We start from the raw sequence: 24,577 nt of genomic DNA, 5'->3' as shown, positions 1-24,577 counted from the left end.
TTGCGGGTTTTACAGAGAGAGAAAAGACTTGGGTCGCACACAAAGATTCAAATTAACACACAACAGGTTTTATTGAAAGATTGCTCCGCACAGAATATAAAAGGTAAAAGATGAACCTCTGCAAGATCCTAATGACCTCACTGACAAATCAGGTGATCAGCTCTTAAAGCAACCTGCAACCCTCTTAAATATATAATAGGTTTAGATCGAGTGATAAAAGCAAATTACTGCAGATGCTGGAATCTGAAAGGGAAAAAGAAAATGCTGGAAAATCTCAGCAGGTCTGATAGTATCTGTGGAGAGAGAATAGAGACAATGTTTTGACTCTTCATCAGAGCTAAAAGCAAAGAGAATCAGCAGTTATTTATACAATGAGGGTGGTGGGGTGGGCGGGAATGGGACAAAGTGAATGTAAATGAGGATACAGAGAGCTAAGAAGGTACTAAAAAGTGTCCATTAAGTTATTGGAATGGCAGGACGCAGGTGCAGATTGTTAAAGGACTACCTGAGGAATGTGGCAATTGTCCTGAAAGGATGGGGGGATCAGGAAGGGACAAGAAGGAGAGCTGGAATGGAAAGTGGAAGTGAGAATGAAGAATGATAAAATGGAAGAATAGGATGAAACAAAATGAAACAAAATAAATGAGAATGGGGTGAAGGTGGAAGAGAGAGTTCATGCTCTGAAGTTGTTGAATTCAATGTTGAGTCCAGGAGGCTGTAAAGTGCCCAATCGGAAGATGAGGTGCTGTTTCTCCAGTTTGTATGGGGGTTCACTAGAACATTGCAGAAGGCCAAGGACAGACATGTGGACAGGAGAACAAGATAGTGTGTCGAAATGGCAAGCGGCAGGAAGTTCTGGGTCCTGCTTGCAGAACAGAGAGAGTGATAGAATGATGTCTACACTTAAAGGGCATAATTTTCCTGCCCTAACCACCACGGGAAGCACCGAGAGCTGGGGGTGGACCATACAAAGGCAGGATTTTCCGGCCTTGGTACAAGCATTTTTACAAAATCCTGCCCGATGTCTCAGAGCTGAGTTCTTATCTAAATCACTTTGCACCCAATTCTGGTACCTTCGGAAGGTTCTAGATCTGATCATGAACGTATAATGAGTCAGTTCATTCAGCCAAGGCAGTGGTGGGGAACAATAGCATGATGACAGCCATTTGACCCACCACACCAATGGCAGATCTCTCTCTCTGATAGAGCTATCCACATACACTCTTTCATAGAAACATAGAAGATAGGAGCAGGAGGAGGCCATTTTGCCCTTCGAACATGCTCCGCCATTCATCACCATCATGGCTGATCATCCAACTCAATCGCCTAATTCTGCTTTCTTCTCATAACCTTTGATCCCATTCGCCCCAAGTGCAATATCCAGTCGCCTCTTGAATACATTCAATGCTTGGCATCAACAACTTCCTGTGGTAATGAATTCCACAGACTCACCACTCTTTGGTTGAAGAAATGTCTCCTCATCTCTGTCCTAAATGGTCTACCCCAAATCCTCAGACTGTGATCTCCTTGTCCTGGACAACCCCCACCATCAGGAACATCCTTCCCGCATCTATCCTGTCTAGTCCCATTAGAATTTTATAAGCCTCTATGAGATCCATCCTTGTTTCATCGGAGCTCCAGTTCTTCACAAACTTTTTCCCCACATATTTTGGTTGCTTTCCTTCTCCGGAAGTGCACTGCAATTTGGCCTCAGGATTCCTGGGCTGAGGAGAGGAATCGGTGATCCTGTTGTTGGTAGCTAGCTAGTCATTCCAAAGTGACGGTGTACACCAAGCGAGGAGAAGATTGGATCCACCGATTATTCTTCAGCTGTGGGACGTGGGTGGCGCTGGCTAAACCAGCACTTATTGTTCATCCTTAGTTTCCCTGGCAACAGAGTGGCTTGCAAGAAGGGCAGATTTCCTTCCCTAAGGGACACTGGTGGAGCTGTTTGGGTTTTGAGAAAATCTGACAGATTCGTGGTCACAGTTATTAACACCAGATTTTAACAAAGAATTGAAGTCAATTCTCAGGCTGCTATGATGGGAACTTGATATGTTATTAGTCCAGATCTCTGAATAAGGGATTCAGTAACGCAACCACAAAACCACTGCATTCATTAAACCAACAATAGAGGAATAGACGGTCTAATGCCAGAGCTGACTTTTGGGTGCCAGGCGATGCCTGATGCCCAGACAATCACCCTGTAGCGAGAGACTGTTGGGGACACAAAGACAAGACTGGAAGAACTAGGATCAAAAGAGGGTGGTGAGTGAGTGGAATCGGCTGCCGTCAGTGGTGGTGGAGGCGAACTCGCTGGGGTCTTTTAAGAGACTTCTGGATGAGTACATGGGATTTGATGGGATTGAGAGTTATAGATAGGCCTGGTAGGTATGGATGTGATCGGTGCAACTTGTGGGCCTGTTTGTGCTGTAGTGTTCTATGTTCTTGAAAGCACAGTGGTTTAGCACTGCTACCTCACAGCACCAGGGACCCAGGTTTGAGTCCCAGTTTGGGTCACTGTCTGAGCGGAATCTGCACATTCTCCCCATGTCTGCGTGGGTTTCCTCCTGGTGCTCCAGTTTCGTCACACAGTCCAAAGACGTACTGGTTAGGTGAATTGACCCAAACAGGTGTCGGAGTGTGGCAGATAGGGGATTTTCACTGTAACTTCATTGCAGTAAGCCTTACTTGTGACACTAATAAATAAGCTTCAAAAAAAGTGATCTTACCCGAAGCAGGGGAATCAGGAGCATGTCTCACTAGTTATCTTTGGCCACACAGGGTGTTGGTTCCTGAGCTTGGACATGGTGCTCACCACTGGCAGATGACTCACTGTCTGATTTCACTCACACATAATGAGCAGCAGCAATTGTGGAAATGCAACCCAACGTCAAAATGGGAGAAGAAGGCATAAAGAAAGGAGAAGGCTTGTGCAGTGAAATCCTGCTCATCTCACCTGTTGTTGTGGGCATGAAAGCATTACTCAACCTGTAAACAGCAACCTGTACAATGTTTGTAAACAACAGGTGGCACGGTGGTTAGCACTGCTGCCTCACTGTGCCAGAGACTCAGGTTAAGTTCCAGCCTCGGGTGACTGTCTGTATGGAGCTTGCACGTTCTCCCCATGTCTGCATGGGGTTTCCTCCAGGTGCTCCGGTTTCCTCCCACAGTCCAAAGAAGTGCAGGTTTAGTGGATTGGCCATGCTAAATTGTCCCCTTGTGTCCAAGGATGTCTAGGTTAGGTGGATTGGCCATGCCAAATTGCCCCTTTGTGCCCAAAGATGTGTATATTTGATGGAATAGCCATGGTAAATGGGCCTGGGAAAGATACTCTGTCAGGGAATTGGTGCAGACTTGTTAGGCCGAATGGTCTCTTCTGCACTGTAGGGATTCTATGATTCTCTGAATAGATAGTGTTGTTTAGTTGTCAGTAAATGAAGGGAATGACATCAATAACTTAACCATTGATTTTTGTAATAGAGAGGTAGCCAAATTTGTTGTCCTAGATGAGATCCCTCAATGTGTTAAATTCCAGATGGGATACCCCCAAATTGTTACAGTCCCCCTCCCACCAAGGGGATGAGGGATGAATTGGCTCCCTTTCTTTAATCAACCCACTCGGTTTTGCATAATAAGATTATTTCATAAAGGATCCCTTCCTTTGCGGATACCTTTTACCAGTTCTGACATATTTAAGTTTTAAAAGGTTTTTTCCGAGTTAAAGAAAGAGTGAGTTTATTAGCTACTAAACATGAAGAATATAAGAAAATACATGGACACAACTTTACAGGGACTAAAAATTAGGACTGGGTTCAAAAATGTGTTTGAGAAAATGCACAAAACAATTTTTGACCTGTCCAAGATGATGAAACATTAAAGCTGTTTGAGATTCATGATTCCAGTAGCACTGACTTCAGCAGTTGAATAGTTGATTCCCAGATTCCAGAGTTCTGTAGTTTAGCTGAGATGTTGTCCTGTTTCTTTTTCTACTGTGGTTTTACTGACTTTGCTTGCTTCAGCAATCAGAGAGAGAGTGGTATCTATAAACCTTTGCAGGGGTGAATGCTGCTGTCTTTCCTTGCTTCTGTGTCATGTACATCTGACACACCCAGCACTTAGTCCCATAGACCAAGTTTGTAGCTGTCTTTTTATCCCAGTCTCTTATATATTCCTGGAAGGCAAAAATCTACAAACAGGTTTCGGACAGAGCTTACAGGATATAATTCCTGCCGAGATGATATTCAGTTCCTATTATCTCCATAGGAGATGGCAGTTCACGTTTACATGTCTTCTTCCTTTCAAATTCCAGAGGGGTAGGATATTCTATTGTCTTTTTCTTAGTTTCATCCACACCAGAACGATTCAGATAGTTACAGAATTAACGTTCTCAGTACTTACATACACAGCAAGAGTTGCATGTCTATTTTTAAAAACATATACCTTATCTAGGAATTAAGTACTTGTTCAGGCCCCAGCTATTTCTTCCCCTGCCTCCCGCAGTAACATGGGATAGATCCCATTCAGCCCCAGGGGCTTGTCCACCTTAACGCAATTTAGGGACCCCAACACTTCCTCCTTCGATATATTGATATCCTCTGGAGTGTTCACATGCCCATCCCTAACCCCAACATCCAGCAAGTGGGGACTATTCCATCATATTCCTGACATGAACCTTGTAGATGGTGAACAGGTTTTGGGGAGTCAGGAGATGAGTTACTCACCGCAGCATTCCCACCCTCTGCCTGGCTCTTTACACGGTACCTTCATTGCAGTGTTAATGTAAGCGTACTTGTGGCAATAATAAAGAAATTTAACTTGTAGCCACAGTATTAATATGTCTGGCCCTTATGATGTTGTAATCAAAGGTAACCCCCAGGACGTTGGTGGAGGGCATAGGTAATATTAATGCCATTAAGTGTCAAGAGGAAGTTATTACGTTTTCTTTTGTTGGAGATAGAACATAGAACATAGAACATTACAGCGCAGAACAGGCCCTTCGGCCCACGATGTTGCGCCGACCAGCTTTTAAAAAAAAACAACACTAACCCACTAATCTAAACCAATCCCATTTCGTCCATAAACCTATCCACAGACCTCTTAAACGCCCCCAAACTAGGCGCATTTACAACTGCAGCTGGCAGGGCATTCCAGTCCCTCACCACCCTCTGGGTAAAGAACCTACCCCTGACATCAGTCCTATAACTACCCCCCCTTAATTTAAAGCCGTGCCCCCTCGTGCTAGCTTTCTCCATCCTAGGAAAAAGGCTATCACTATCCACCCTGTCTAAACCTCTAATCATCTTATATGTTTCAATAAGGTCCCCTCTTAGCCGCCTTCTTTCCAGTGAAAACAACCCCAAATCTCTCAGTCTCTCCTCGTAGGATCTCCCCTCCGTACCAGGCAACATCCTGGTAAACCTCCTCTGCACCCTCTCCAAAGCCTCTACATCCTTCCTGTAATGTGGGGACCAGAACTGCACACAATACTCCAAGTGCGGCCGCACCAGAGTTGTGTACAGTTGCATCATGACGCTGCAACTCCTAAATGATGATCGTGTGTCTGCCACTTTTAGAGTATCAATGTTCCTTGTCACTTATCAACCTAAAATTAACATTGCCCAGGTCTTGTGAGCAAGGGCTGCTTCATTATCGGAGGACCTGCAGTGGAACTGTGCAATCACCCACAAACATCCCCACTTCTGGTTTTATAATGGAAGGAAAGTCCTTGATGAAGCAGCTCAGGCCAGGACAGCACCCCGAGGAACTCCTGCAGCAGTGTCCTATTATTATCTCAATTATATTACTCCCAATCCTACTCGCTTTAAGCTTGTGTGACAACCTATTGTGTGGAACCTTCTTGAATGCTTTCTGCTTGTATTCGTTAGAGTTTAGAAGAATGAGGGGAGATCTCATTGAGACGTATAAGATGATGAATGGGATGGATAGGATAGAGGTGGAGAGACTCTTCCCGCTCAGAAAGGACAGTAGGACTAGAGGGCACAGCCTCAAGATAAAGGGGAGGCGGTTTAGAACGGAGTTGAGGAAGAACTTCTTCACTCAAAGGGTGGTGAATCTCTGGAATTCTCTGCCCGTTGAAGTGATGGAGGCTGCCTCGCTAAATATTTTTAAGACGCGGGTAGATAGGTTTTTGATAAGAGAGGGGATTAAGGGTTATGGGGAGAGGGCGGGAATGTGGAACTGAGCCACGACAGATCAGCCATGATCTTATTGAATGGCGGGGCAGGCTCGAAGGGCTGGATGGCCTACTCCTGCTCCTATTTCTTATGTTCTTATGAAAATCCAAATATACTACACTCACTTATTCCTATTTGGCTGTGCCAGAATTCCAACCTCAAACATGGATCTCTTTTCATAAAAACAAACTAACTCTTCCCAGCCAGGTTGAGATTTACCAAGCACCATATTAGCACGTCCCTAATAATAGATTTGAACATTGTTCCTGCTATTAGACTAACTGATCAAAGGTTCCTGACTTTCCATCCCTTTCTTGAACTGCAGAGTTGTGTTCACTCCAATTCATAGAAACATGGAATCTCTACAGTGCAAAAGGAGGCCATTCTGTCCATCGAGTCTGCACCAACCACAATCCCACCCAGGCCCTATTCCCATAACCCCACATATTTGCCCTTCTAATCCTCCGACACTCGGCTCAATTTAGTATAGCCCATCAACCTAACCCCCACGCCTTTCGACTGTGGGAGGAAACCGGAGCAGACACGGGGAGAATGTGCAAACTCCGCACAGACAATGACCTGAGGCCGGAATTGAACCCGGATCCCTGGCACTGTGAGGCAGCAGTGCTAACCACCATTCCACCAAACAGAGCATTCTAAACTCCAGGAAATTCTGGAAGATCAAAGTGAATGTATCCTTTCTCTGCAGCAAACCCTTTTAAAACAGTAAGATTTAGGCCTTGAGATGTCAGGGCTTTGTTGGTGTTTGGTTCCATTAATTTCTCCAGTGGTCCAGGGGCACAGGGTGGGTAACACTCCTGTCCCTATGCCTAAAGCTCTGGGTTCATGTCCTAATAAGAACTCTCACAACTTCAGGTTAAAATCCAACTGGTTTATTTGGTAGCATAAGCCACAAGCTTTCAGAGTGCTGCTCCTTCATCAGGTGAGTGGGAGTTGTGTTCACCTGATGAAGGAGCAGTGCTCTGAAAGCTTGTGACTTGTGCTACCAAATAAATCTGTTGGACTTTAATGTGGTGTTGTGAGACTTCTTACTGTGCTTACCCCAATCCAATGCCGGCATCCCCACTTCAAGTCCCAACCCAGGGCTTGATGGTCAAGGAAGGTGCTCTCATAGCACAGTCAAACAGATTGAGTTTGTCTGCCTGCAAATCCTTCCAAACACACCAATGGCTGATGGTAAGAGCAGGAGAGACTCTTGGTCAGGCATGCAACAGACTAACAACCTGTTCCAGGAATAGCTAGCTATTGGTGTGGGAGAAGAATTGGAATGGAACTTCTCCAATATTTTCTATTTACTGATATTAATTGCTCCAAGGGTGGCACGTTGGCACAGTGGTTAGCACTGCTAGGGCCTCACAGTGCCAGGGACCTGGGTTTGATTCTCGGCTGGGGTCACTGTGCGTGTGGAGTTTGCACATTCTCCTTTTGTCTGCGTGGGTTTCCTCCAGGTGCTCCGGTTTCCTCCCACATTCTAAAAGACGTGCTGGCTAGATGCATTGACCCAAACAGGCGCTGGATTGTGGCAACTAGGGGAATTCCACGGTAACTTCATTGCAGTGTTAACGTAAGCCTTACTTGTGACTAATAAATAAATTTTAAGTTCCTCACTCTCATTAGATCCACAAACTTACCAATATGTTATTTGTGTTTTCCATTGTGAAGACAGACCAAGGTATTTGTTTAACATCTCTGCCATTCCTAATTCTTCATTTCATCTCGAAAGGGACCATTCTCATCTCTTTGTATTTATATATTTGCAAAAGATTTTACATCATACTTTTACATTTCTTGTTCGTAAACACTCATTTTCTGTTTTATCCTATCTTTAGCACTTTTCTGGTTGTCCTTTGCTTATCTTTTAGAATCAGATCAGTCCTCAGGTTCACTACTCCTGTTGGTAAGCGTCTTTGTCAGGTGGCAGGGTGGTTAGCACAGTTGCCTCACAGTGCCAGGGACTCAGATTCAATTCTCATTTGGGTGACTGTCTGTGCAGAATCTGCACATTCTCCCCATGCCTGCGTGGGTTTCATCCGAGTGCTCCAGTTTCCTCCAACAGTTCAAAAGATGTGCTGGTTAGGTGCATTGGGCACAATAAATTCTTCCTCGGTGTACCCGAACAGGTGCTGGAGCGTGGCAACCAAGGGATTTTCATAACAACTTCATTGCAATGTTAATGTAAGTCTACTTGTGACTAATAAATAAAGTTGAATACTTAACTTCTTGCGTTAACTATCATTTCACCTCTTTTCCGGTGGATTCTTTATTCTTTAAAGGATTGTGCATTCATTGAGAATTATGAGTTATTCCTTCAATTGTTTTTCCATTGCTCATTTATTTCACATCTTAATCTAATTTCCCAATCTATCTCAGCTAACTCACATCACACTGCTCTGTGAGATTGATTCCTTTCAGTATTCCTTTATGTATTAGAGTTAAGATTTTAATTTTGGACTTAACCACATTATTCTCAAGCTTAATATGAAATTCATTCTTATTAAGACCACTCTTCCCCAATGGGTCCTTTTGTCATAAGATTACTAACTGAACCTGTCTCATCATAAAATACTCAATCTAAAATAGACTATTCCGTTCTTGGTTCCTCAACACACCGTTTTGGCAAATAGTCTTGAATGCGTTCCTCGAACTTATTATCTAAACTACCTTTTGCCGATTTGATTTGTCCAGTCCATATGCAGATTAAAATTGTCTGCGATCATCACATTATCCTTGCTACCTACTCCTCTAATTTGCTGAGTTAAACTCTCGCAACACGAGGATGAAGTTTATTTATTAGTGTCACAAGTAGGCTTACATCAACACTGCAACTAAGTTACTGTGAACTTTCTGAAGGTTCTCATTGACATTGGGTTGTATTCCCAACAACCGCTTCTATTCATTATGTGTGAGCAAAGTCAGACAGTGGGTCATCTGCCAGTGGTGAGCACCATGTCCAAGCTCGATCCAATTCTGACTCAAGAACAAATACCTTGCGTTGCCAAAGACAGCTAGTGAGACATGTTCCTGATTTACCCACTTTGGGTAAATTCACATTTTTTAAGGCTTATTTATTAGTGTCACAAGTAGTCTTATATTAACACTGCAATGAAGCTACTGTGAAAATCCCCTAGTCCCCACACTCCAGCACCTGCTTGGGTACACTGAGGGCAAATTTAGCATGGCCAATGCACCTAACCAGCACAACTTTCAGACTGTGGGAGGAAACTGGAGCACAAGGAGAATGTATGGTGTCTGCACAGACTGTGAACCAAGCTGGGAATCGAACCCGGGTCCCTGGCACTGTGAGGCAGCAGTGCTAACCACTGTGTCACCATGCCATCCCAGATTATTCTGGCTGGGGAGGTACCTCCAGTTCCTCCCGCCATGTTTTCTGCCCTTTTTTTTGTTTACTGTTGATCATTCTGATTTTGTGAGCTAAGATCCTTGATCACGACTATCTTTATCTCACCGCTTCCAGTTAGGGGCTACCCCTTCCCACTTTTCCATTTTGCATATCTTTTCTACAGGTCAAGCTGCGTTTTACAGCTCTCAAAGAGACCCTTCAGCCCATCATGTCTGTGCCAGCTATCAAACACCTACCTATTCTAGTCCCATCTTCCAGCACTTGGTCCATATCCCTGTGTCCTATGGCATTTCAAGTGCTCATCTAAATGCTCCTTAAATGTTGTGAGGGCTCCCTGCTCTATCAGCCTTTTAGGCAGCGAGTTCCAGGTTCCCACCACCCTCTGTGAAACAAGTTTCCCTTGAATCTCCTTTAAATCTCCTGCCCTTTATCTTAAATTTATGTCCCTTGCTTATTGACCCTTATACCAAGGGGAAAACTTCCTTCCTATCTCCTCATTTTGGCCCATGTTAAATAATGGCTGCCAAATCCAATCCATTTCTCTCTATTCGTGTCATGAGCTGATGTATCTTATTACAAATGTATCTTTATTTCATACATAGCGGGCAGGATTCTCTGATCTTGTACACCCCGCCAGTGAGAATGGAGAATTGGGTGTGCAGCTAAATCTCCACTCACAGCAGCGGGACTGGAGAACCCCAAGGACGAGGTCGGAGAATCCCAGCCAATATCTTTAATTTTAACTATAAAGTTAAACAGGCACGCAGGATGGTGGGTTGAAGTGGATCTACTTCAACTATAAAGAGTCGTGAATGTAGCCCAATCCATCACACAAACCAACCTCCCATCCATTGACTCTGTCTGCACTTTCCACTGTCTCAGAGAAGCAGTCAGCATAATTAAGGACCCCACACACCCCAGGCATTCTCTCTTCCACTTTCTTCCGTCGGGAAAAATGTACAAAAGTCTGAGGTCACATCCCAACCGACTCAAGAACAGCTTCTTCCTTGCTGCCATAGAGTTTTGAATGGACCTACCTTCCACTAAGTTGATCTTAGTCTATACCTTAGCTATAACTGTAACACTACATTCTGCACTCTCTCATTTCCTTCTCTATAAACCACGTGTTTTGTCTGTATAGCACACAAGAAATAATACTTTTCAGCATATGATAATACATGGGACAATAATAAATCAAATCAATCAAAATGTTCCTAGTTTGGCCTGATGTTGTCTTAGTTGCTAATCTCCTATAGAGTCATGGTGGTTTACAGCATGGAAACAGGCCCTTCGGCCCAACTTGTCCATGCTACCCAGTTTTTTCTACTAAGCTAGTCCCAATCGCCCGCATTTGGCCCATGTCCCTTATACCCATCTTAACTATGTAACTGTCTAAATTCTTTTTAAAAGACAAAATTGTACCCTCCTCTAATACTACCTCTGGCAACTTGTTCCAGATACTCACCACCCACTGAGTGAAAAAATTGTCCCTCTGGACCCTTTTGTAGCTCTCCCCTCTCACCTTAAACCTATGCCTTCTAGTTTTAGACTCCCCTACTTTTGGGAAAAGATATTGGCTATCTAGCTGACCTATGTCCCTCATCATTTTATAGACCTCTATAAGGTCACCCCTAAGCCTTCTAGGCTCCTATGAAAGAACTATGAAAGTTCTTTGTTGAAAGAAGCCCCAGTCTACCCACCTTCTCCTTATAACTTAAACTATAGCACGCAAAGGTTTACAACATGGAAACAGGCCCTTCAGCCCATGTATCATCAATGTTAAACCCTCTGTCGCCTCCTGCTGGATTTTACCCAAATCACTCATCCTTGTCTTTTCTTGCTGTCACCTGGAGCCCCCATCCCCTTGTTTGTTTGAAATTCTATCCACTGTGTCCCCACCTTTGCTCTCTGAGTCTTTTACTGCTCAGTTTCTAAGTATTGCTGCCCAACACTCAACATTCCACCTTCGGCGAACACTGCATGTCCCACATTAAAGAACATAAGAACATAAGAAATAGGAGCAGGAGTAGGCCATCTAGCCCTTCGAGCCTGCCCCGCCATTCAATAAGATCATGGCTGATCTGTCGTGGCTCAGTTCCACTTTCCCGCCCTCTCCCCATAACCCTTAATCCCCTCTCTTATCAAGAACCCATCAACCCGCTTCTTAAAAATATTTAGCGAGGCAGCCTCCACCACTTCAACGGGCAGAGAATTCCAGAGATTCACCACCCTTTGAGTGAAGAAGTTCCTCCTCAACTCCGTTCTAAACCGCCTCCCCTTTATCTTGAGGCTGTGCCCCCTAGTCCTACTGTCTTTTCTGAGCGGGAAGAGTCTCTCCACCTCTATCCTATCCATCCCATTCATCATCTTATACGTCTCAATGAGATCTCCCCTCATTCTTCTAAACTCTAACGAGTACAAGCCTAGTTTATTCAGCCTCTCCTCATAGCTCAATCCCCTCAACTCCGGTATCAGCCTAGTAAACCTCCTCTGCACTCCCTCCAGGGCCAAAATATCCTTGCGCAGGTGCGGCGCCCAAAACTGCACACAGTACTCCAGCTGCGGCCTCACCAATGCCCTATACAGCTGCAGCAAGACCTCCCTACTTTTATATTCAATCCCCCTCGCTATGAAGGCCAGCATCCCATTCGCCTTCCTGACCACCTGCTGCACCTGCAAGCTGGGTTTTTGCGACTCATGCACAAGGACCCCGAGGTCCCTCTGCACCGTCGCCTGCTGCAGTTTTTCGCCACGTAAGTAATAGTCCTTCCTACCATTCTTCCTACCAAAGTGGACCACCTCACACTTGCCAACATTAAATTCCATTTGCCATTTCCTGGCCCATTCGCCCAGCCTATCTAGATCCTTCTGCAGACTCTCCACACCCTCCGCACAATTTGCCTTTCCCCCAATCTTGGTGTCATCAGCAAATTTCGACACCCTGCACTCGGTTCCCTCCTCCAGATCATCTATATAAATGGTAAATAGCTGAGGCCCCAGCACCGACCCCTGGGGCACCCCACTAGTCACCAACCGCCAATCCGAATAGCACCCATTGACCCCCACTCTCTGCCTCCTATTTGACAACCAATCCTCTATCCACGCTAACACCCTACCCCCAACTCCATGTCCCCTGACCTTCTGCAATAACCTCTTGTGAGGTACCTTGTCAAACGCCTTCTGAAAATCCAGAAAGACCACATCCACCGGCTCTCCTCTATCCACTGCCCTAGACACATCCTCATAGAACTCCAGTAAATTTGTCAGACACGACTTCCCTTTAATGAAACCGTGTTGCGTCCGCCCTATCAAGCAATTCCCTTCAAGATGCCTCGCAATTTCCTCCTTAATGACGGATTCTAACATTTTACCTACCACAGACGTTAAACTAACCGGCCTATAATTCCCCGCCTTTTGCCTGGCACCCTTCTTAAACAACGGCGTAACATTAGCCGTTTTCCAATCTTCCGGCACTTCCCCGGAATCCAGCGACGTCTGGAAAATAACCACCAAGGCATCCACTATCACCTCCGCCATTTCTTTTAGAACCCTCGGATGCATTCCATCCGGTCCTGGGGACTTGTCCACAATCAGCCCCTCCAGTCTGTCGAGCACCACCTCTCTAGTAACAGTAATGTCATTAAGACCCTCCATTCCTACCACCTTTCCATCGCTAACACCCGGCAAATTATTCACGTCCTCCTCCGTGAAGACCGAAACAAAAAAGTTATTCAAGACCTTAGCCATATCCCCATCCCCTACCACTGGGTCCCCTTTCTCATCCTCTAAAGGACCAACGTTCACCCTAGCCAGCCTCTTCCTTTTTATATATTTATAAAAACTCTTGCTATCCTTTTTTATATTAAGTGCTAGCCCAGCCTCATAGCTTCTCCTACCCTCCTTTATCAACTTCTTTGTCAATCTTTGTTGACATTTAAAGACTAATTCAGAAATCCGCGTGAACTCCATCCGCTCCGCGGTGAATCAACAATAAAAGGTGCAGCTAGCTGGCTGACAGAAAAGGCTTTGAGACTAAAGAGGAACTCATGGCGAGCTAAAAGGCTACAGGTTTCCAAAATAAAGTCGTTAGGACCTGCACAGAATACAAAAGTTAGAATAATACAATGTTCAAAATGTTACATTTAGACCAATGGCGAACGAGGACTATGTTATCCATGGAACGTAAATTTGGTGGGATTGCATAGTTTGTTGGACAGTGGATAAATCATAGATTCCGATGGTGAAGAAGGAGGCCATTCAGCCCATTGAGTCTGCACCATCCCATGTTTTTTAATCATACCCTGGCCCTATCCCCATAATCCCACATATTTACCCCACTAATCCACCTTACCTACAGAACTTGGGACACTAAGGGGCAACTTAGCATGGCCAATCTACCTAAACTGCACATCTTTGGAAACTCAGGGGCAATTTAGCATGGCCAATCCACCTAACCAGCACATTTTCGGACATTCAGGGGATATTTAACATGGCCAATCCACCTAACCCGTGCATCTTTGGGCACTAATAGGCAATTTAGCATGGTCAATGCACCTAACCAGCATGTCTTTGGATTGTGGGAGGAAACCTGCGCACCCGGAGGAAACCCACACAGACACGGGGCAAACACGCAAACTCCACACAGCGACCCAAGCTGGGAATCGAACCTGGGTCCCTGGCGTCGTGAGGCAGCAGTGCTAGCCACCGTGCCACCCAACTGAAACTGTGTCACTCATTGTTGGCAGGGAGGTAGGACCGTCTTACTTATAGAATAGGCAGTAGATAGGACTGCAGCATGGAACTAGCCGCCAGTTGACTCATTCACTCCCTCACCTATGCTGTTGCTGCTTTCGTGCCAAGTAAAACCTTTGCTCACGCCAATTGACTGAAGCTTTTTCCAAACCTTAACTAAAACAAAACGCAGGGAATGAATGGAGAACAAGTGCGGGCTGGAGCTCGGAGCGTGAAAATTTGGCTGCTTGGCCAAGTTCAGACCACCCTTAGCTGCAGAATTCTGGAACATCCAGAGCTTTAAAAGCTGCTTCCTAAGCACCACCTCCGTGGAGTGATTTAAACAGTTAGAATCAATCAGCTGTTCCTACGCGGGTGAGCTTGTCGGCTTCAATGGCCTGCAGTCCAACTGAAATAAATGCCAATTGTATTAGTTTGAACAGAAAACCAACATACAGCTATAGGCTCTCTTAGGAGTATACCAGCTGCTTCCAGTACTATTCTCTGATTCTGTCCTGTCTGGATTCACCAGACTGTCTAATTAGCAACACAACACTCTGATGAGCCTCCCCCCGGCAGCACCTGTTTATATACGAATTAAATTACATTGTACAAGGGTTCATTTATCCAGGGACAGATTTCACAGGCAGGGGCCGAAGGGGTGAGTGTGCAGTGCTGGTTGATGATAATGGAGTTTGGTGATCCAGCTCATTGGGAACATGTTCGCAACATAGCCTTTCTCCCTCCGATTGCTTATTTATAATTGAAAAGGTTCTTTTTCAGTCAGTGCCAAGTTTGGTTTTGTTTATTTTATTAATGACGCTGCAATGAAGTTACTGTGAAAATCCCCTAGTTGCCACCCTCCGGCGCCCGATCGGGTACATTGAGGGAGGATTTATCATGGCCGATGCACCTAACCATGGGCAGCACGGTGGCACAATGGTTAGCACTGCTGCCTCACAGCGTCAGGGAATTTTGTTCAATTCCCATCTTGGGTCACTGTCTGTGCAGGGTCTGCATGTTCTCCTCGTGTCCACGCGGGTTTCCTCCGGGTGCTCTGGTTTCCTCCCACAGTCCTGAAAGACATGCTGGGTGAGTGCATTGGCCATGCTAAATTCTCCCTCAGTGTACCCGAACAGGTGTGGCGACTCAGGGATTTTCACAGTAGCTTCATTGCAGTGTTAATGTAAGTCTACTTGTGAGATTAATGAACAAACTGACCAGATTGCCTTTCGGAAACCAGAGCACCCGAAGGAAAGCCACACAGATAGTAACCCAAGCCAGGAATCGAACTCAGGTCCCTGACGCTGTGACACAGCATGCTAACCACTGTGCCACATTCCTTCCTTGGCTGTAAACCCTTGGCAATTAAAGAAAGATAAGAAGAAAGACTTGTACTTCTGTAGTGCTTTGCATCTCCAGAGGTGGTCTCCATGTTCTTTACAGTCAATGCAGTAGTTCTGACATGTAGTCACTGCTTTATTGTAGGGTAGGCTTCTTCACCATCAACATCCTGGAGCTTACCATAGATCAGAAATTTAACTGGGCCAGCCATATATATACTGAGGCTGGGAATTCTGTGGTGAGTAAGTCACCTCCTGACTCTCCAAAGCCTGCCCTCCATCCACAAGGCACAAGTCAGGAATGTGATGGTACATACTCCAGATACCTGGATGGGTGCAGCTCCAACCGCATTCAAGCTTGACACTATCCAGCACAAAGCAGTCTGCTCTATCAGCACCACCCCCATCCATCACCTTAAGCATTCACTGCCTCACCCACCACCCACCACCCACCCCGGTGCACATAATGTGTACTATCTACAAGATGCACTAATGTTCGTTTGACCATCGAAACCAAGGACAGCAGTTGCATGGGAACAACACCGCCTGGAAGTTTCCTGCCAAGGCACACACCATCCTGACTTGGAAGTATATCTCCATTCCTTCAGTGTGGCTGGCGCAAAGGTTCTGGAGAGGAGATGGCTACACCAACTCTTATACAACTGCCCGCAGTATTGGGAACTAGATCGAGATAAGACAATGAAGATGGCAGTGGCAGTCCAACAGTATGAATGTTCAGAAGAAAGCTGTTTAATTCAGAATCATATTTGGGTGGGATGATAGCACAGTAGTTAGCACTACTGTTCACAGCTCCAGGGACCTGGGTCTGATTCCCAGCTCAGGTCACTGTCTGTGTGGAATTTGCACATTCTCCCCACGCCTGCGTGGGTTTCCTCCCATAATCCAAAGATGCACGGGTTACATTGATTGGCTGTGCTAAAATTGCCCCTTAGTGTCCTGAGATGCATAGATTAGTGGGTAAATGTGTAAGGATATGCAGGTAGTGCCTGGGTGGGATTGTGGTCGGTGCAGATTCGATGGGCCGAATGGCCTCTTTCTGTACTGTAGGGTTTCTATGATTCTTTGATATTGAGAATGAAGACCCAGGCTGAAATACAATGAAATGGTCCAAGCTTCAGGTGGTCAGCTGGATTCTTCAACAGATGATTATATCTCACTAATTTAACAAAACCCTCCCTAACAGCATGTTAGATGTACTGACACCACATGGACTGCAGCAGTTCAAGAAAAACAGTTCGCTATTACCTTTGCAAGGGTATCATTGTCTTATTAATGAGAGTCATGTTGTTAAACTGGTGATGGGTATTAATCTCTCCATAAATGAGGGTGGTGGGAGCAATGGGGTCTTTGGAGTAGTGTTCACTGCGAATTATGCCGTAGAATCCCTACAGTGCAGGAGGAGGCCATTCAGCTCACCCCATTCTGCACTGACTCTCCAACAGAGCATCTTACCCAGACCCTATCACCGTAACCCCACATATTTACTCTGCTAATTCCTCTAACCTATACGTCTTTGGACACTGAGGGACAATTCACCATGGCCATTCAACCTAACATGTGGGAGGAAACTGAAGGAAAACCATGCAAACATGAGAAGAACGTGCAAACTCCCCACAGACAGTCACCCGAGATCAGAATTGAACCGGCATCCCTGGTGTTATGAGGCAGCAGTGCTAAACCACTGTGCCACCATGCCACCCCAAACATCAATAAACCCTCTCCAGCAAAGAAAGCAGCTGTGTTTTAACTTCACCAACCAGTGTGGATTTGATTAGCAAAGGGCAATTAGGGTTGGACAACTGGCTCTCCCAAAGATACTCACGCCTAATGAAAGAATAAAAAAACCCGTCAAACTCACGTCAGTGGATATTCATGTACTTTTATGACCCTGTCTTGACGGTGCATGATAAGGCATTGTAATTTTTTTATACTCATTTGTGGGACATTGCCATCACTGGCTGGCCAGCATTTGTTGCCCATCCCTAATTACCCCTGAAACTGAATGGCTTTCTAGGCCATTTCAGAGGGCAGTTGAGAGTCAACCACATTGCTGTGGGTCTGGAGCCATTTGTAGGCCAGACCAGGGTAGGATGGCAGATTTCCTTCCTTAAAGGGCATTAGTGAACCAAATGGGTTTTTCCAACGATCGACAATGGTCATCAGTAGATTCTTAATTCCAAATTGTGACTGAATTCAAATTCTACCCTCTTGCCATGATAAGATTCGAACCTGGATCCAGAAATATTAGCTGAGTTTCAATAATACCACTGGGCCCATCGCCTCCCCCACTGAGATGAAAGTGACCCCAGAAGTGAATGAATTGTAAAACTGTTACCCAGTAAGAGTCAGAAGCTCAGAGTCCTCTTTCTGGTCAGAGAGATCCATGGTAGCCTGACATACTTAACATGAACTCAATGGCCTTATTTTGTGAGAATATTTTTGTCTTATTTGTATGGACAAAACTATCACCATCTGAACCCGTGTGAAATGACTGCTACCAGCAGTTGACAGAACCTGAAATAATGTCCAATATTCACATTTTATTGCTTCCAGTAGTGACTGTTGCCACTAATCGCCAAGGGGTTATCCATCAATGTCAACACATTAAATTGGACTCTACACAGTCAGGAAGGGTGGTTTATACTTCGTCTGTGCTTTATTTTTATGTATGTATTGATATATATTGAAGAAAAATCTATTTTCATTATTTTTATGGTGTGCTTGTGTGAACACGTTAATAGCAGATGAATGTTCCTCGCATTCTTTTGAAAAAGGTAAGAATTTTGAATGGCTACTAACCCCCCGAGTCATGTATTATCGAAATGTTAGGTTCGGCAAGCTGAGAAAAATTGGGACCTTTCGCGTTCACGCAATGCATTTAGTAATACGTACTCTGTATTCGATGCAACTGGTGACAAAGAGTAGGCTTGTGATCCTCTTGTGCCTCGTGGTGAGGCAAGTCTATAACGACTCTACCCTAATAACCAACGAGCCTCTGTTCGCACAAAGCTGATTCATGGGCTGGCTGGGTGCAATGGTGCTCCGGATCCGCAGCCCAGTGGGGAGGCGATGGCCTAGTGGCATTATCGCTTGACCAGAAACTCAGTTAATGTTCTGGGGACTTGAGTTCGAATCCCGCTACGGAAGGTGGTGGGATTTGACTTCAGTTCAAAATAATCTGGAATTAAAAATCTACCGATAACCATCATCAGGAAAAACCCATCTGGTTCACTAATGTGGAAATCTGCCATCCTTGCTCGGTCTGGCCTACATGTGACTCCAGAGCCACAGCAACGTGGTTGACTCTCAACTGCCTTCCAAGGGCAACAAAAAATAAGACAATGAATGCTGGCCAGCCAGCGATGCCCACATCCCCTGAATGAATTAAAAAAAAACTATGTCCAAAGCTATTCTAATTAGTGCTTTCCCATATGAAGTCAGTCAGAAGTCTCACAACACTAGATTAAAGTCCAACAGGTTTACTTGGTATCACGAGCTTTCAGAGCACTGCTCCTTCCTCAGGTGCGTGACTCACCTGAGGAAGGAGCAGCACTCCGAAAGTTCGTGAGACCTCTTACTGTGCCCACCCCAGTCTAATGCCAGCATCTCCGCATCTTCAAAACAAGGGGTAATTCATTTAAAACAAAGATGTAGCTGATCCCCCTAATTTACACATCTTTGGGAAACTGAGGGGCAACTTACCATGGCTAATCCACGGAAGCTGCACATTTTTGGGCAGTGGGAGGAAACCCACGCGGACACGGGGAGAACGTGCAAACTCCACAGATGCAGTCACCTGAGGCTGGAACTGACCTGGGGGCTAGCCACTGTGCCACATCATTGAGATGATGGTTGGGATTTGTTGAGGGGGAGGGGAAGTATGCAGAGCCAGGCCACTGAGGAAGTTGTTAAGAGAGGTGGGGATGTGGAAATTGATGAGTGGAATGAGTCAATGAGCAGAATGGAGGATGGGAGACTGTGATCAACCTGACAGCATCATAGTAACTAGGAGCATGAAGGAGGGAATATATTAGTTTATTTACTAGTGTCACAAGCAGGCCGACATTAACACTGCAATGAAGTTACAGTTAAAATCCCCTAGTGGATAGGGAGGTTATAGAAAGAGTAAATGATTTCCAACATGGTTTTCAAAAATCTATATTTTACACACGCTCTCACTTTTTACATGGCTCAGCTGTTCGAATCAGGCTGCGGTTACGGCCTGGTTAACTTAATTATCCGCATGGAGAACCTAAACGGTGACCCTAGAGCGAAAGGTCAGGTCAATAAACACCACAACCAGTGAGCGATGTTACAGGGCACTGACGAGTAAGATTAAATAGATGATTGAGGAGTAATGTTAGAAGAATTCGATAGTGTGAATATTGAGATTTTGTTTTCTTTGCTGGGGACCAAGAACGTAGAAATATAGAAACTAGAAGCAGGTGTAGGCCATTCAGCCCTTCGAACCTGCTCCGCCATTCATTTTGATTGTGGAATTCAATATCCTGACCCCCTGCTACCTCCCACATCCCTTCATCCCTTTAATCCCAAGAGCTATATCTAATTCCTTCCTGAAATCAGACAACATTCTGGCCTCAACCACCTCCTGTGGGAGTGAATTCCACACATTAACCACCCTCTGGGTGAAGAAACTTCTCCTCATCTCAGTTCTAAAAAAGGTTTACCCCTTATCCTCAAACTATGACCCCCTAGTTCTGGACTCCCCCATCATCGGGAACATTCTTTCTGAATCTAGCCTGTCTAACCCTGTTAGGATTTGATAAGTTTCTATGAGATCCCCTCTCACTCTTCTAGACTCCAGTGAATATAATCTGAACAAATTTATAGAGCACGTGGACAGTATTTTAAAATTCAACATAGCCCATTCAGGGACGATATCAGGGTACACTTTCCTGAGCAGAGGGTGTAGATGCTGGGATAATTAAACCTTTCAAGACTGATTTTTGTGACTTAAGTGTTTGTTATTTTACAGGAAGGCCGAGTGGTATTGTCGCTTGACTGTGAATCCAGAAACTCGGCTCATGTTCTGGCGACCCAGGTTCAAATCCCGCCACGGGAGATGGGTGGAATTTGAATTCAATTAAAAAAAACTGGAATTAAGAATCTACTGATGAAACTATCGTTGGCATCTGGGGTTCACTAATGACCTTTAGGGAAGGAAATCTGCTGTCCTTACCTGGTCTGGCTTACGTGCGAGTCCAGAGCCACAGCAATGTGGTTGACTCTCAGTTGCCCTCTGAAATGGCCCAGCAAGCCACTCAGTTTAAGGGCAACTAGGGATGGGCAATACTTGTTGCCAAGCCAATGATGCCCATGTCCCACGAATGAATAAAAAGAATAATTAATGGGGCAAAACCATGCAGAGTTTAGACACAGATCAGCCATTTTCGACCTGCTTACTAGAGCAGCCTTGAGAGGGTACTCCTCTCCTTATGCCTATATCCCTCTCAGCAATGTGGACACTTACTCACCAAGAACCTGATCACTGGTGCTCAGCCTGGGTTCCACATGGACCACTCACCACCAACCTCATTAGAGCCTTCATTCAAACCTGGACGAAGGGAGTTGAATTCCAGAGCTGAGCTTTTAATGACGTCAAGTCTGGGTGTGGCATCAACTCTAGAAAAAGTCAAAAGCAATGGAAATTGGCAAAAAATTCCCCTTCTGGTTAGCGTTACATCCATCTGAAATGAGGATGGTTGCAGTTAGTTCAATATCCTGATTCAATAAGCTGATTCCCCCCACCTTCCCCTCCATATCCCTTGATCCCTTTAGCCCTAAGAGCTATATCTGATTTCTTCTTGAAATCACACAACATTTTGGCCTTAACTATATTCTGTGGGAGTGAATTCCAAACATTCACCACCTACTGGGTGAAGACAATTCTCCTCACCTCAGTTCTAAAAGGTTTACCCCTTATCCTCAAGCTCTGACCCCAAGTTTTGATCCCTTGTGCTAGTTGGCATCGCAGGTTTGTTCCAAATTGCGGAGAGATTATTTGAACTCCGCTGTGAACCTGACAGCTATTTACTGACAAGCATAAAACTGTTAGGGCTTTGCTGGCATTGGACTGGGGTAAACACAGTAAGAAGTCTGACAACACCAGGTTTAAGTCCAACCAATTTATTTGATAGTAAACTCACAAGCTTTCGGGGTTTGCCCTTCACCATTCACCTGACGAAGGGCAAGCCTTGAAAGCTTGTGAGTTTACTATCAAATAAATTGGTTGGACTTAAACCGGGTGTTGTCAGACTTCTTACAGGGCATTTTAGAACAGACAGGCCCTTTATCAAGTGCCTTAAGGAAGTGGTGATGTTACATCTCACTCAGGGAGTCCAAGTTGCTGTGGTAACATACACATTTTTACATGCATGTTGTGGCCTGGAGCTCTGTACAGTGTTGGCAGAGGCTCCAACATTCGTTCCATTACAATGTTGGCGAGGGATCTCTCCACCTGTCTTTGGCGTGTATTGGAATAACTTGCTGGTTGATACTCAAGCCTGTTTGGCCACATTGCGAACGTCCTCAATTCCTTGGTCCTCAATTCCTGGGGTGACAACTCGAACCACAGCTTCTGGCTCAGAGGCAGAGACATCATCCACAAGACTTCTTAAGGGGTTTAGGGGGTGTGTAGATAGTGAATGTGCTCCCCACTCCCACCTTCCTGGCCCCACCCAAAATTCAAAACTGTCGGGATCTCAAGACAACCCCCAAAACTGTGATCTTCAAAAACTCCACCCGGACTGGCTCCTAACCCCTAGGGCATCTCAGTAGATACTGAAAATGTGGGTGGGGGGGTGGAGGGGGAGGGGTGAGGGGAGAGAAGGAGAGGGAGAGGAAGAGACATCCTGCAGGAAACCCAAAACCCTTTCTGACAGAAGTTTGCAATTCCTCTCAGGCCAAGGGGGAGGTGGCAGATAACTGGAGAACGGCTAATTTGGTTCCGCTATTTAAGAAAGGTTGTTAGAGAGAAATCAAGAAATGACAGGCCAATGAGTGTCAGCTCAGTGGTAGGAAAACTACTGGAGAAACTTCTGGAGAAAATCTATCTCCACTTGGATCAGGGATAGTCAGCATGGCTTCGTTAGAGGGAGGTCATAACTAATAAATTCAACTGAACTTCTTGAAGAGGTGACCAGGTGTGTAGATAAGGGTAGTGCAGTCAATGTAGTTTATATGGATTTCAGCAAAGCCTTTGACAAGGTCCCACATGAGAAACTTGTGAAGGTAAATGCACATGGGATATAGAGTAATTTGATAAAGTGGATTCAAAATTGGCTCAGTTATAGGGGATAAAGGGTGATGACAGAAGGCTGCTTTAGTGATTGGAAACCAGTGTCCAGCGATGTTCCACAGGGATCGGGTCCACTATTCACCATTTATATAAATGACATAGATACTTATGTGGGAGGTAGGATTAGTAAATTTATAGATGTCACAAAGATTGGCTGGGTGGTTAACAGTGAGGCAGAGTGCCTTGGGCTACGAGAAGATATAGACAGACTGGTCAAATGGGCAGATAAGTGGCAGGTGGAATTTAACACTGAAAAGTGTGAGATGATACACTTTGGAAGGAATAATTTGACAAGGACGTACTCAATGAATAGTAGGACATAAGGAAGTTCTGTGGCACAAAGGGACCTTGGTATGTTTGTCCAGGGATCTCTGAAGGTAGAAGGGCATGTTAGTAGGGTGGTGAAAAAGGCAAATGGGATAATTGCCTTTATCAATCGAGGCATGGATTACAAAGGCAGGGAAGTCATGTTGGAGTTGTATAGATCTTTGGTGAGACCACAGCTAGAGCACTGTGTGCAGTTCTGGTCACCGCATTATTGGAAGGGTGTGATTGCATTGGAGGGGATGCAGAGGAGATTCACCAGGATGGAATGTTTAAATTATGAAAAGAGGTTGTGTAGGCTTGGGATGTTTTTGTTGGAGCAGAGAAGACTGAGGGGCGACCTGATCGAGGTGTACAAAATTATGAGGGGCAGGGACAGGATGGATAAGGAGCAGATGTTCCCATTAGTTGAAGTGTCAGTCAGGAGCGGACATAGGTTCAAGATGAGGGGCAGGAGGTTTAGGGGTGATGTGATGAAAAACCTTTTACCCAGAGGGCGATGACGGTCTGGTATGCACTGCCTGGGAGGGTGGCAGAGACGGCTCGCCTCATACCCTCTAAACAGTAAGTGGATGAGCACTTGGCACATCGTAAGGTTAGGTTGATTGGCCAGCTTTAGTGTCAGGGATTAGCAGGGTATATATATGGGGTTAGGGGGATAGGATCTAGGTGGGACTGTCGTTGTTGCAGGCTCGATGGGCCAGTTGGCCTCCTTCTGCATTGCCGGATTCTATATGGTTTCATGATAACATTGAAGGCTATCGGCCAAGTGCTGATAAATGGGATTAGGTGGGGGTTCAGATGTTTCTAATGTGTTGGTTCAGACTTGATGGGCCGAAGGGCCTCTTCTGCACTGTATGATTCAATGATTCTATGAGAACACTGAGAAAGAACTGACAAATTGACTGATAAAGGACTCAATGATGCAGTCACTGTGATGGAGCTAATACAATCACATCTGCATGGTTAGCATTATCCTCTTTGCAAACATATTCAATTAAAGGAAGCAATTCATGTTTGAGTTCAAAATATCCCCCTGAAAGTCTCATACGAGACTTCCAATCTGCCAAAGTGATCTCAAGAGTATGAAAAATCCCCCCCCCCAGTGCTGGGAGTGTGATTCCCCCCCCCAGTGTTGGGAGTGTGAATCCCCCCCCAGTGCTGGGAGTGTGATTCCCCCCCCCAGTGCTGGGAGTGTGAATCCCCCCCCAGTGCTGGGAGTGTGATTCCCCCCCCCAGTGCTGGGAGTGTGATTCCCCCC

Source organism: Carcharhinus amblyrhynchos, chromosome 3 (genome assembly GCF_965287045.1).
Source record: "Carcharhinus amblyrhynchos chromosome 3, sCarAmb.v2.hapA, whole genome shotgun sequence".
Taxonomy (NCBI): domain Eukaryota; kingdom Metazoa; phylum Chordata; class Chondrichthyes; order Carcharhiniformes; family Carcharhinidae; genus Carcharhinus; species Carcharhinus amblyrhynchos.
Note: the sequence above shows the minus strand (reverse complement) of the source record.